General features: G+C 44.2%; 1 pseudogene; it reads right to left on the minus strand.

Moving 5' to 3' along the window:
- Window positions 1-9,562: 9,562 nt before the first annotated feature.
- LOC116552571 lies at window positions 9,563-11,685 on the minus strand (annotated as a pseudogene).
- Window positions 11,686-13,060: the final 1,375 nt, after the last annotated feature.

The following is a 13,060-nucleotide window of genomic DNA, read 5'->3' on the forward strand; positions in this document are numbered from 1 at the left end:
AAAAGGCAGCATTATATTTTTAAAAATTTGCAGTCATAAAACATCTGCTGATCATGGCAGAAAAATTAATTGACAAGTTTGCCTGAGTCATCACTAATAAAAATCTGATGCCAGAACAAGTCTGTAACGCTGATGAAACATCACTGTTTTGGCATTATTGGCCCAGAAAGACACTGACTACAGTTGATGAGACAGGAATTAAGATTGCCAAGGATAGGCCGGGCATGGTGTCTCACACCTGTAATCCCAACACTTTGGGAGGCCGAGGTGGGCAGATCACCTGAGGTCAGGAGTTTGAGAACAGCCTGGCCAATGTGGTGAAACGGCATCTCTACTGAAAATACAAAAAAATCAGGAGGATGTGGTGTCGCATGCCTTTAGTACTAGCTACTCAAGAGGCTGAGACACAAGAATCGCTTGAACCTGGGTGGCAGAGGTTGGCAGTGAGCTGGGATCATGCCATTGTACTCCATCCTGGGCAACAGAGCAAGACTCTGCCTCAATTTAAAAAAAGAAAAAAAAGATGCCAAGGATGGAGTAACTGCTGGGATGTGCTAATGCAGCAAGCATCCATGAGTATAAACTTGCTGTGATTGTCAAAAGCTTGCATCCTCCCTGTTATCAAGGAGAGCTCTTACCAGTCCACTAGTATGCTAACAAGAAGGCATGGATCATCAGGGACGTCTCTTATATTGGTTTCACAAACATTTTGTTCCGGTAGCCAGTGCTCACGGCAGGTAAGCTAGAATGCATGATGATGTAAGACTGTTATTCCTTGATAACTGTTCTGCTCATTCTCCAACTGAAGTTCTCACAGAAAATAATGTTTATGCCAGGTACTTTCCCCCAGATGTGACTTCATTAATTCCATGTGACCAGGTATCCTTAGGTCAATGAATAGTAAATACAAGAACACTTCATTGAACAGAATGCTAGCAGCAGTGAACAGAGGCATGGGTACAGAAGTTTTTCAAAAGGAGGTAACATGAAGGATGTCACATATACTGTTGCCAGTGCTTGGAACACAGTGACTAAAGACATAGTTGTGCGTCCCTGGTGCGACCTCTGGCCTTTGATTATGTTCAGCGGTGATGAGGAACAAGGTGGTGACTTCGAAGAATTGTGTATCAAGTGAGAAAGAATTGGTGTTAAGTGAGAAAGAAATGGCAACCTGACCTTCTTTCATGTGCAAAAAAATATACCTTCAGAGTCTGCTGGTAAGCTGGAAGAAGTAGATCTCAAAGGGGCTTTGACATTGATAATAAGGCTGCAGTTGTTTACACATTGGCTGATGGTGAAATAGCCAAATGGCTCCAAGTCAGAGTAATTGTGATAATAGTGGCAGTGAAGATGACATTGTTAACATTTTTTGCAGAAAAAATGTCTATAGATGGCATGGCGAAAATGTATGATGGGCATATTAAAGGACTTCAGCAGCATGCATTCATAACAGAACAAGAAATCATGTCTGTTTATAAAAATCAAAAAGACACTTCTTCTTTTTTTTTTTTTTTTTTTTGACAGAGTTTTGCTCTTGTTGCCCAAACTGGGGTGCAATGGCACAATCTCGGCTCACCGCCAGCTCTGCCTCCCGGGTTCAAGCAATTCTTCTGCTTCATCCTCCTGAGTAGCTGGGATTACAGGTGCGTGATACCACGTCCTGCTAATTTTTTTGTGTTTTTAGTAGAGATGCAGTTTCACCATGTTGGCCAGGCTGTTCTTGAACTCCTGACCTCAGGTGATCTGCCCGCCTCGGCCTCCTGAAGTGCCAGGATTATAGGTGTGAGCCACTGCACCCGGCCAAAAAGACACTTCTAAGACAAAAACTGTTGTTGGCCAGGTGCAGTGGCTCATGCCTGTAATCCCAGCACTTTGGGAGGCCAAAGCAGGAGGATTGCTTGAGCCAGAAGTTCGAGACCAGCCTGGGCAACATGCTGAGATCCTGTCTCCACAAAAATAAGAAATAAAAAATTTAAAAATTAGTGGGGCATGGTGTTGTGTGCCTGTAATCTCAGCTACTTGGGAGGTGGAGGCAGGAGGATTGCTTGAGCCCATGAGGTCAAGGCTGCAGTGAGCCATGTTCACACCATTGCCTTACAACCTAGGCAACACAGTAGTGAGACCCTGTCTCAAAAAAAAAAAAAAAAAAAAAATGGTATGTCATATTTTTTTACCGTTCAGTGCTTTTGTGAGAATAAATGTAAGGAAATAATTGTTTAATTACTAGCATATAAATTTAGATTCAGGCATGATAGTGATACTAAACAACCACAGATTGGCCACATTGGTTGCTGAGATCGTGGCGCCTTTGCTTTCTGATGGTTCAGTGTGCACAAACTTTGTTTCATGCACAACATTATTTAAAACATTGTATAAAATTATCTTCAGGCTATGTGTATAAAGTATATGTGAAACATACATGAATTTTGTGTTTAGACTTGGGTTCCATTCCCAAGATATCTCATTACGTATATGCAAATATTCCAAGCTTTATGTCCAGGTTTTATCATTTTTCAGGGTTTTCTTTGTTCTTCTTAATGCTTAGTCCATTACTTGTGCTCTTGCCTATTTGTAAGAGCAAAGAGTTAGAACAACCTTTTAAAATAAAGCTTGGAATATTAGCAAATATGTAATGAGATATCTTGGGAATTATTTTAAATCCAAAATGCTTCTGGTCCTAAGCATTTCAGATAAGGGACACTTAACTTGTATTTTTTTTAAAAAATAAGTGTTTTTAAAAAAAATAAGGGTGTGGAGAAAAGGGAACCCTTATGTATATTGTTGGTGGGGATATAAGTTGGTATGGCCGTTGTGGAAAACAGTGTGAAAGTTTCTCAAAAAATTAAATATAGAAGTACCATATAATCCAGCAACCCTAGTTCTAGGTATTTGTCCAGAGGAATTGAAATTAAGGTCTTGAAAAGTTGCCTGCACTCCTAATTTCAGTGCAGCATTACTCAAAATAGCAAAGATATGAAAATAACCTTAATGTCCATCAACAAGGAATGAATAAGGCCGGGTGCAGTGGCTCACTCCTGTAATCCCAGCACTTTGGGAGGCCGAGACCAGTGGATCACTTGAGGTCAGGAGTTCCAGACCAGCCTGGCCAAGATGGTGAAACCCCATCTCTACTAAAAATACGAAAATTAGCTGGGCATGCTGGCGGATGCCTATAATCCCAGCTACTCAGGAGGCTAAGGCAGAGGAATCACTTGAACTCGGGAGGTGGAGGTTGCAGTGAGCTGAGATCGTGCCACTGCACTCCAGCCTGGGTGACAGTGCGAGACTCAGTCTCAAAAAAACACACCAAAAAAACCTCCAAAACAATGAATGAAGAAAATGTGGTGCATACATGTACAATGAAATCTTATCCCACCTTAAAAAAAAATCTTGTCATTTGCATCAACTTGGATAGGCCTGGGATTACAGGCATGTGCCACCATGCCCATTATGCTAAGTGAAATAAGCCAGACACAGAAAGACAAATCTGTAAGATATCACTTGTATTTGGAGCCTAAAATAGTCAAACTCATAGAAACAAAGAAAAGAATGATAGTACCAGGTGCTGGGGGAAGGGGAAAATCAGAAGATGTTGGTCAGAGGGTGCAAAGTTTCAGCTATGCAAGATGAATGAGTTCTAGAGATCTAATATAAAGCCTGATGGCTATAGCTAACGATACTGTACCATATGCTTGAAATTTGCTAAGAAGGTAGATCCCAAGTTTTCTCACCATGCACACAAAAAACGTAACTATGTGAGGTGACGGATATGTCAATTGTCTTTATGGCAGTGATTATTTCACAATGTATACTCGAATCAAGTGGTATAAATAAAAATATACAATAAAAGGATAAAATGATGCTCTCAGAATAGGCAAATTTTTTTGAGACAGAGTTTTGCTCTTTTTGCCCAGGCTGGAGTGCAATGGTGCGATCTCAGATCACCACAACCTCCACCTCCTGAGTTCAAGTGATTCTCCTGCCTCAGCTTCCCAAGTAGCTGGGACTACAGGCATGTGTCACCACGCCTGACTAATTTTGTATTTTTAGTAGAGACAGAGTTTCTCCATGTTGGTGGTACACCTAAAAATATACAATAAAAAGTCTGGTCTTGAACTCCTGACCTCAGATGATCTGCCTGCCTCAGCCTCCCAAAGTGTTGGGATTACAGGCATGAGCCACTGTGCCCAGCCATAAATACTTTTTTAAAAGAATGCATAGGTGGGGGGAAAAAAGCCTATATTAATCCATTGAGCAAATGTAGCTTTTAAAAAAAAATTATTCTCATCATCATAAATAAATGAAGCTTTTAAAAACAAATAGTGCCAGGTAATCTTTTCCTCTTAAAAAATTTTAAATTATGAAATAAAACAGATCTAGAAAAGAAAAGTCCGCCATCAGATTTTCAGATAAGGTCATTTTGATTAACTTATTTCAGCATTGGTGTCCAATTTTTATAATTATTCAAGATTTTCTTTTTTCTTCTTAATTAATGCTTAGTCCATTACTTGTGCTCTTGCCCATTTGTAAGAGCAAAGGGTTAGAACAACCTAAATATCAAATAATTTATGGGTTACTTAAACAAATTATGGCCATTTACTGAACCATATGTATGGAGTGATTCCAGCTTTGTAAAAATTAATTATACCTTGGAAGGGATCCACAGCAAGGTGTGACCAGTGGTTCTCTCTGAGAATGTGGGGTTGTGGGTGTTCTTTTTGACTTATGTTTTTATTAGACTCATTTGTAAATTTTTCTATAAGAGTACACATTGCTATTTCAATAAGAAAAATAGAAATAAGAACAATAATGATAAATAATAGCTAACATTAAACACCATATACTAGTGTGTCAAATGCTTGATATAAGTCACTTGTTGGCTGGGTGCAGTGGCTCATGCATGTAATCCCAGCAGCAACATAATGTAGACACGATTACTTACTTTTAAAAATAAGCCCTTATTTTTAGAATAGATTTATAGAAAAGTTGCAAAAACAAGCACATAGACGTCCCATATTCTGCCTCACACCCAGTTTCTTCTATTGTTAACATCTTACATTAATATGATATGTTTGTGTATTTGTCCATTCTCACACTGCTATGAAGAAATACCTGAGACTGGGTAGTTTATAAAGAAAAGAAGTTTAGTTAACTCACAGTTCCACATAGCTGGGGAGGCCTCAGGAAACTTACAAGCATTGTGGAAGGCACCTCTTCACAGGGCAGCAGGAGAGAGAATGAGTACAAGCGGGGGAAATGCCAGACGCTTATAAAACGATCAGGTCTCGTGAGATTTGTTCATTATCACAAGAACAGTATGGGGAAAACTACCCCCATGATTCAATTGCCTCCACCTGGTCCCTCTCACAACATGTGGGAATTCGAGATGGGATTTGGGTGGAAACACAGCCAAACCGTATCAATTTGTTACAACTAACGTCCATCTTTCTTTCAGACTTGCTTAGCGTTATTTATTTATTTATTTTTTAACTGAATGTCCTTTTTCTGTTCTAGGATTCTATCCAGGAGACCACATTACATTTCGTTATCATGTCTCCATAGCTCCTCTTGGCTGTGCCCGTTTCTCAGACATTCCTTGTGTTTGACGTCCTTAAACAGTTTTAGGAAGTGCTGTCAAACATTTGGTGGAAGTTCCTTGATTATGGTTTGTTTGGTATTTTCCTTATGATTAGACAGAAGTTATGGGTTTGGGGGAGGAAGGCCACAGAAGTGGGGTGTCATTCTCATGAATCATATGGAAGACATGTTATGAGAATAACTTCTCACTAATGATGCTAGCCTTGGTCACCAGGGTGAGGTGGTGTTCGCCAGCTTTCCACTGTAAAGGGTAACCTTTTGCCCCTTTCCATGCTGTGGTAGCTGGAAGGAAGTCACCGGCACGGCCCATCCTTCAGGAGCTGGGAGTTACGCTCCACTTCCTTGAGCATGGAGTATCTACATCAATATTTGGAGTTCCTCTTCACAGATTTGTCTATTCTCTCCCATTGATTAACTTACTTTACTCGATCATTTATTAGTGTCAGTATAACTCATAGATCTTTATGTCATATGCTGGGTTATAATCCAATACTGCCTTATATATTTTGTTGCTCAAATTGTTCCAGCTCTTTCAGTGGGCTCCTGTGTTTCTTTGGCCCCATTATTATAACTTACCTTCTGCAAATGAGAAAACTGTAGTAGAGAAAAGCTAAATAACAGCCCAAGGGTCACACTGCTAGTAAGCGATTGTCTGTTTCTAAGTTTGGGGCAGCAAGTGTGACCTCTGTACTCCAATACCTCCTCTAGAAAAATTACACACCTATAATCCCAGCTCCTCAGGAGGCTGAGGCAGAAGAATCACTTGAACCCAAGAGGTGGAGGTAGCATTGAGCTGAGATTGTGCCACTGCACTCCAGTCTGGGTGACAGCGAGACTCCATCTCAAAAAAAAAAAAAAAAAAAAAAAAAAATCCAGGTGCAGTGGCTCACGCCTGTAATCCCAGCACTTTTGGAGGCTGAGGTGGGTGGATCATGAGGTCAGAAGATCAAGACCACCCTGGCCAACATGGTGAAACCCCGTCTCTACTAAAAATATAAAAAACTTAGCTGGGCATGGTGGCACACACCTGTAGACCCAGCTTCTCGGGTGGCTGAGGCAGGAGAATTGCTTGAACCCAGGAGGTGGAGTTTGCACTAAGCCAAGATCGCACCACTGCACTACAGCCTGGACAATGCCATGAGGCTCCATCTCAAAAAAAAAAAAAAATTACAACAAAAAACAAAAACAAAAATTAAAAGAAATAAAATATTACACACACACAGACACACACACACATGCATGCTTTTAGGACTTTCAAACTTTTCTGATTTATCTTAATCTGTAAACTTTGGCTATGGTTTTCTTCCATGCCTGTGTGTGTGTGTGCGCACGTGTGTGTGTGTGTGTGTGTGTGTGTGTGTGTGTGCCTCTAGTGTTCTCCCATGAATCCTTATTGTTAGATTTTTCATTCATTCCAATAAAGGCTTTACTGTTGGGCATTTCGGTTATTCCAAATTTTTGCTAATTTACACAATACAGAGAAAAATGATCAGCTACAAAAGAATCAGAAGCTTAAAAGTAGATTTAAAACACCCTGAGAAGGCTGGGCGCAGTGGCTGATGCCTGTAATCCCAGTACTTTGGGAGGCCAAGGTGCGCAAGTCACCTGAGGTCAGGAATTCAGGACCAGCCTGACCAACATGGTGAAACCCTGTCTCTGCTAACAAGACAAAAAATTAGCTGGGCTTGATGGCACAGCTACTTGGGAGGCTGAGACAGGAGAATCTCTTGAACCTGGTAGGCGGAGGTTACAGTGAGCTGAGATCGTGCCACTGCACACCAGCCTGGGGAACAAGAGGAAAACTCCGTCTCAAACAAAAAAAAAAAGAAAAGAAAAGAGAAAACACCTGAGAAGATGGACACAAATGCTTAAAGGCATCAAAGGTTTCAAAACCACTTCATAAGGTACTAAAGATACGAACGTTTCAAAACAGCAGCTGCGGATTTTAGTTTTCATCACTTCACAAGGCCATGCTTCTGTCAAACTGCCTTTTTTTTTTTTTTTTTTTGAAACAGGGTCTCGCTGTTGCCTGGCGGAGTGCAGTGATACAGTCACGGCTCACTGCAGCCCCGACCTCCTAGGCTCAAGTGATCCTTCTTTCTCAGCCTCTCCAGGCTGGGACTACAGGCACAGGCCACCACACCCAGCTAATTAAAAAAATTTTTTTGTAGAAATGGGATCTTGCTATACTGCCCAGGCTGGACTCAAACTCCTGGGCTCAAGCGATCCTCCCGCCTTAGCCTCCCAAAGTGTTGGGATTACAGGCATGAGCCATGGTGCCCAGCCTCAACCTGCTTTTGGCCAAGACATGGAGCCCACTTGCTCCAGCACATTGCTCCCTGCACTAACCTCCAGGCATGAGACCTGAGTGCATGTCCAGACTCACTAGGCCTCCTGCTCCCTCTGTCTGAGAGCTGCAAAGGAAAGCAGCGCCCCCAGATGGGAGACTCCACACGCTGCCCTGCATCATCTTGCCAGCTAGTCCATTTCTGCGCTCCAAGCACACCAGTTGTCTGAAACTAGAGAGTACGTGCTCCCTGGGATCCATGCCCCATTCTCTCAGCCCAGCCTTAGCCTCTCCCAACCTGCCAGCCCAGCTGGGGCCCTCAGCACACACAGCAGGGACCCCACGAGGTGCTGCTGCCCGGCCTTAGTGCTTTCCACAAGCCTGTCCCAGCCTTCATCTCCCTGACCCTCACAATAACCCTGTTTAGAACCTGTGTCCAATGGACAGAGGAGGGAACAGGCGTAGAGGCAAAATGGCCCGATTAGAGGCAGAGTCTAACAGAGCTAGAGCCTGTGCCTCTCCCTTTACATCCAGTGCTTCTGCCTACCCTCTTGCTGCGCCTGGTCTCTGCTCTCATCTCCCTAGTGGGAGATGCTGATTCAAGACACTCCCTGCCCCTTGCCAGGCTTGGGTTGGTACCTGGGGCATCTCTTCAGAGGCAGTCATCTCCTTGCATCTGCCAACAAAAAAGGAAGCAGCGGAGAGCTGAGGGGTTCCAAGCCTCTCCCCTCTGACAACAGTGTCACAGACAGGACCAAAGTAGACATGAAGCATGAGGAGAAAACCAACACCGGGCTGCCACCCTGGCTGCACAGGCACAGCCCCAGAGAGCCCAGAGCAAGGTTTCCCAAACTTGACCCCATAGACATGTGGGCCTGAGAGTTCCATGGTGTGGGGGCTGCCCTGGGCATTGTAGAATAGTCAGCAGCATCTCTGGCCTCTACCCACTAGATGTTCCTGACAGCTTGTGTAAACCAAATATGTCCCCAAACACTGCCAGACGTCCCCTGGGGTCCAAAATCACCCATTTACAAACCCCTGGTCTCACATTTCCAGGACAGAGTCTATTTTAGCTGGATTCTTTTCAAGAAAGGTATTCAATATTTAATGTTATGGATAATTATTATTTGTTTTAGAACAAGTTGAACTAATCATTGTTGAATGGAAATCAATTGGTCACTAATTAGCTGACTGGAGGTTGGAAATAATCTGGTGAGAAATAAGATGATTAATATTACTGTGGGTAGAACTAGAAAAGTCCTTTAAAAGTTCAGCTGAGGCCTGAACTTTATCAGGTCTGCTGTCCTGATTTAGGATTTTAAAATACAATCACGGCCTGGTGCGGCTCACTCCTGTAATCCCAGCACTTTGGGAGGCTGAGGCAGGCAGATCATGAGGCCAGGAGTTCTAAATCAGCCTGGCCAAAATGGTGACACCCTGTGTCTACTAAAAATACAAAAATTAGCCAGGTGTGGTGGCACATGCCTATAGTCCTAGCTACTCAGGAGGCTGAGGCAGAAGAATCCCTTGAACCCAGGAGGCGGAGGTTGCAGTGAACTGAGATTGTGCCACTGCACTCCAGCCTGGCTACAGAGCGAGACTCCATCTCAAAGAAAAAAAAAAAATCCCAAGGCACACATTCAAATAGAAGACAGTTACTCTCTTCTAGGCGGGAAGAACAGCTGGGGCCTGAACTCTTGCTCTCTGCCCAAAGGCCTGATGTGCTGGGGATGCCTAAGTCAGTGCCCAGCCAGCTTTAGGAAGGGGTCTAGTGGCTAACCCCGAGGTGCCAGGTGATCTCTGGCTGAGACAGAGACCTTCTGTCAATGTCTCAATGTCTCTGCCCCACTGTCCACATACACCTTCCCCATTCCAGGACTTGGCCCATGAAAGCAAAATGGGTGTCCACAGAGTAGCAGGTGCCTGGTGACCTCGGCTCCTGAGGCCTGAGTGAGCAGAGGGCAGAATCTCCCCCACGCACCCCCACACCCACCATTCTCAACACGGAGGATGTGTTCGCCAGGGGTACGGGTTGGCATTGAGTCTTCAGGCCAGAGGAGCAGAAACACCATCTACGCAAAGGATCGATACATTTGCCCAAGTTACAGAAGCTCTTAATCAGCCTTTACTCTTCAGAAAGACAGTGGAATGGAGGGGGTGGGGAGCTATTTTCTGCTTCCCCCAAGATGGACACAAAGTCAGGAGCTTCTCCTGAAGGAGAGCTTTGAATAGACCGGGCAACTTCTGGCAGCCAGGGCATGAGGCTCTAGGAGTAGAGAGAACTGAGTCGGTGAATCATTGGCCACGGGCAGGGAGGAAGCTGCGCGGCCCGTCTCACACCCTCCTAGTCAAGTCCTCTGGCTGTGGATTCCTGCCTAGGCCTGGAATGGAGATCCAGCCGAGCACGTTCAGACTCAGTAGGTCAGGATGGAGCTCGGATGACTTTAACGTTTTTTTGTTTGTTTGTTTTTTAACTGGTATTTATTTTCCATCAACCTTACTTCCATGTTGCTTAAGAGCCTGTGCAAGAACAGCTTAAGACCATTCAGTGGTTGTTCCTACCCATTCAGTGGCCTGACAGTGGAAGCTGCAGACCAAGCTTCCGTGGCAGGCTGAGCTCTCTAGTCTTCAGCAGGGAACTGCTGGATAGGCACAGAGGGCAGCTGCGGCCTGAACTCTTGCCCTCTGCCCTAAGGCCTGGCATGCTGGGGTGTGGTCAGACCAGTCTGTACCCTCAGGCAGGGAAGCAGGGAACTCAGGAGCTGGAGCAGTCCACTTACCCCGGAATTCCTCCGTGCTCACAGCCTTTTCGGCGGCAGCCTGCTCTTCTTTGTCAGTCTCTTCAGGATCTCTGTAGAAGTAGAGATCAGGCATGACCTCCCACGGGTGCTCATGGGAAATGATGCCACGCATGCGCAGAGCTTCCCGAGCCAGCATCCACCACATTAAATCCACTGACTGAGCTCCCTTGTTGTGGCATGGGATGGCAATGTCCACGTAGCGCAGAGGAGAATCTGTGACACAGAGCACTGGGAGGTAGGTTAACATAAGATGCCTCCATGACGGGCTGGTGGTCAGCCCTGAGGTCAGTAACCATGAGAAGGCCTGGCTCCGGGGAGGCTGCCTGGATCTGGTTAGTGAAGGTTCCAGGAGTGAAGCGGCAGCAATTGGAGTGGCTCCAGTGGCAGCAGCAAACGTCAGCACGGCCCTCTGGCCAGTATTTCTGGAGGATGTGACACTGACATCAGCAGGGTTTTCAATGGCAACGATGGCACGCGCTGCCAGCGGAAGCTTCTCCCAGGTCTTCTTCAGATGGACGATGTAGATGGCATCACTTTTCCTTTTCTAGATGTAGTGTGCCATCTGGAAGTCAAGGTTGGTGCCACCTAAGTGGCTTCCTGCTGCGAGGAACTTAAGGACATCTTCCTCCTTCATTTGCGGGACATCCAGGGCTCCAGACATTGTGAAAGTTTCCCTTTAAGACAGGAATCCAGAACAACGCCGTGTGGACCCCTCTGTGGGTAGCACGGAAAGGACTTTAACGCTTGTAATCAACCCCTGGGCAGTTTGGAGACACTGAGGAGGCAAATTCACGTTCTTTGCTCTCGCACGTCCTTTTCATCCAGCTCCCCTCTGTCGGAGAATTTGGCAAGCTCCGCTGCAGCCCCGGGACCCCTGAGGGCACAACTGCATCATGGACCTCCCAGTGCCAACCAGATGCCTTCACTGAATGGTTGCTCAATACATATTTGTTGGAAAACAAACTGTCAAATAAATCTATGTGAAAGATGCATATCCTTTAAAAAAAATTTTAGAGCAGTTTGACTTGACCACAAAATTGAGAGAAAGGTGTTGTTTATTTATACAAATTCATTCATTCATAAGTGGTTTCCCATATGCCGTCTGCCCCACACACATGCACAGCCTCCCGCATTTCTAATGTCCCCAACCAGAGGGGTACATTTGTTACGTTCACATCCTATTTTAATTTTATTATTATGTTTTATTTTATTTTTTATTTTTTTGAGACAAGGTCTCTGCCTAGGCCGGAGTGCAGTGCAGCCGCTCACTGCAACTTTTGCGTTCTGGATTCAAGCAATTCTCCTGCCTCAGCTTCAAAGTAGTTGAGATTACAAGCACCCACCACCACACCCTGCTAGTTTTGTATTTATAGTAGAGATAGGGTTTTGCCATATTAGCTAGGCTGATCTCAAATGCCTGACCTCAAGTGATCTGCCCACCTCAGCCTCCCAAAGTGCTGGGATTACAGGAGTGCGCCACCACGCCCAGCCCCCATATTTTTAAAGTTGGGACTATATATATATATATACACATTTATGATATAGATATACACATTTATGATATATATATATACACGTGATTGATATATATATATATATAAAACATAAAATTTCCCATTTTAACCATTTTAGGTGTACAGTTTAGTAGCATTAAGTACCTTCACATTGTTATGAAACTATGAGCACAATCTATTTCCAAAACTTATGGTTCCTAACAGAGACGCTGTACTCATTAAGCAACGACTCCCCATTCCCCTCTCCTCCCAGCCCCTGGTAACCTCTACTCTCCTTTCTGTTTCTATGACTTTTCCTATTGTAGCTATTTCAGCTAAGCAGAATTATACAATATTTGTCCTTTTGTGTCTAGCTTACTTCACTTTAGCATCACGATTTCAAGTTTTCTCTATATTGTATAGCATGTATATTCAATATAGAGCAAATAGTATGTATCAAAACTTCATTCCTTTGTATGGCCAAATAACATTCCATTGAATGTATGTACCGCATTTTGTTTATCCATTTATCATTAATGGACATTGAGATCATGTCCAACTTTCAGCTACTGTGAATAATGCTGATATGCACTGGTGTGCAAGTGTCTGTTTGAGTCCCTGTTTTCAATTCCTTTGGGTGCATACCTAAGAGTGCAATTGCTGGACCATGTGGTAACTCTATGTTTAGCTTTCTGGAGAACCACCATACTGTTTTCCACAGAAACGTCACCATTTTACATTTTCAACAGAATGCACGTGAGTTCCAGTTGCTCCACATCCAGGGCTGGTGCGGTGGCTCACGCCTGCGACCTCAGCATGTTGGGAGGCCGAGGCAAGAGGATCACTTGAGTTCAGGATTTTGAGATCGGCCTGGGCAACAC

Source organism: Sapajus apella, unplaced genomic scaffold, assembly GCF_009761245.1.
Source record: "Sapajus apella isolate SASKATOON/1434 unplaced genomic scaffold, GSC_monkey_1.0 scaffold12, whole genome shotgun sequence".
NCBI lineage: Eukaryota > Metazoa > Chordata > Mammalia > Primates > Cebidae > Sapajus > Sapajus apella.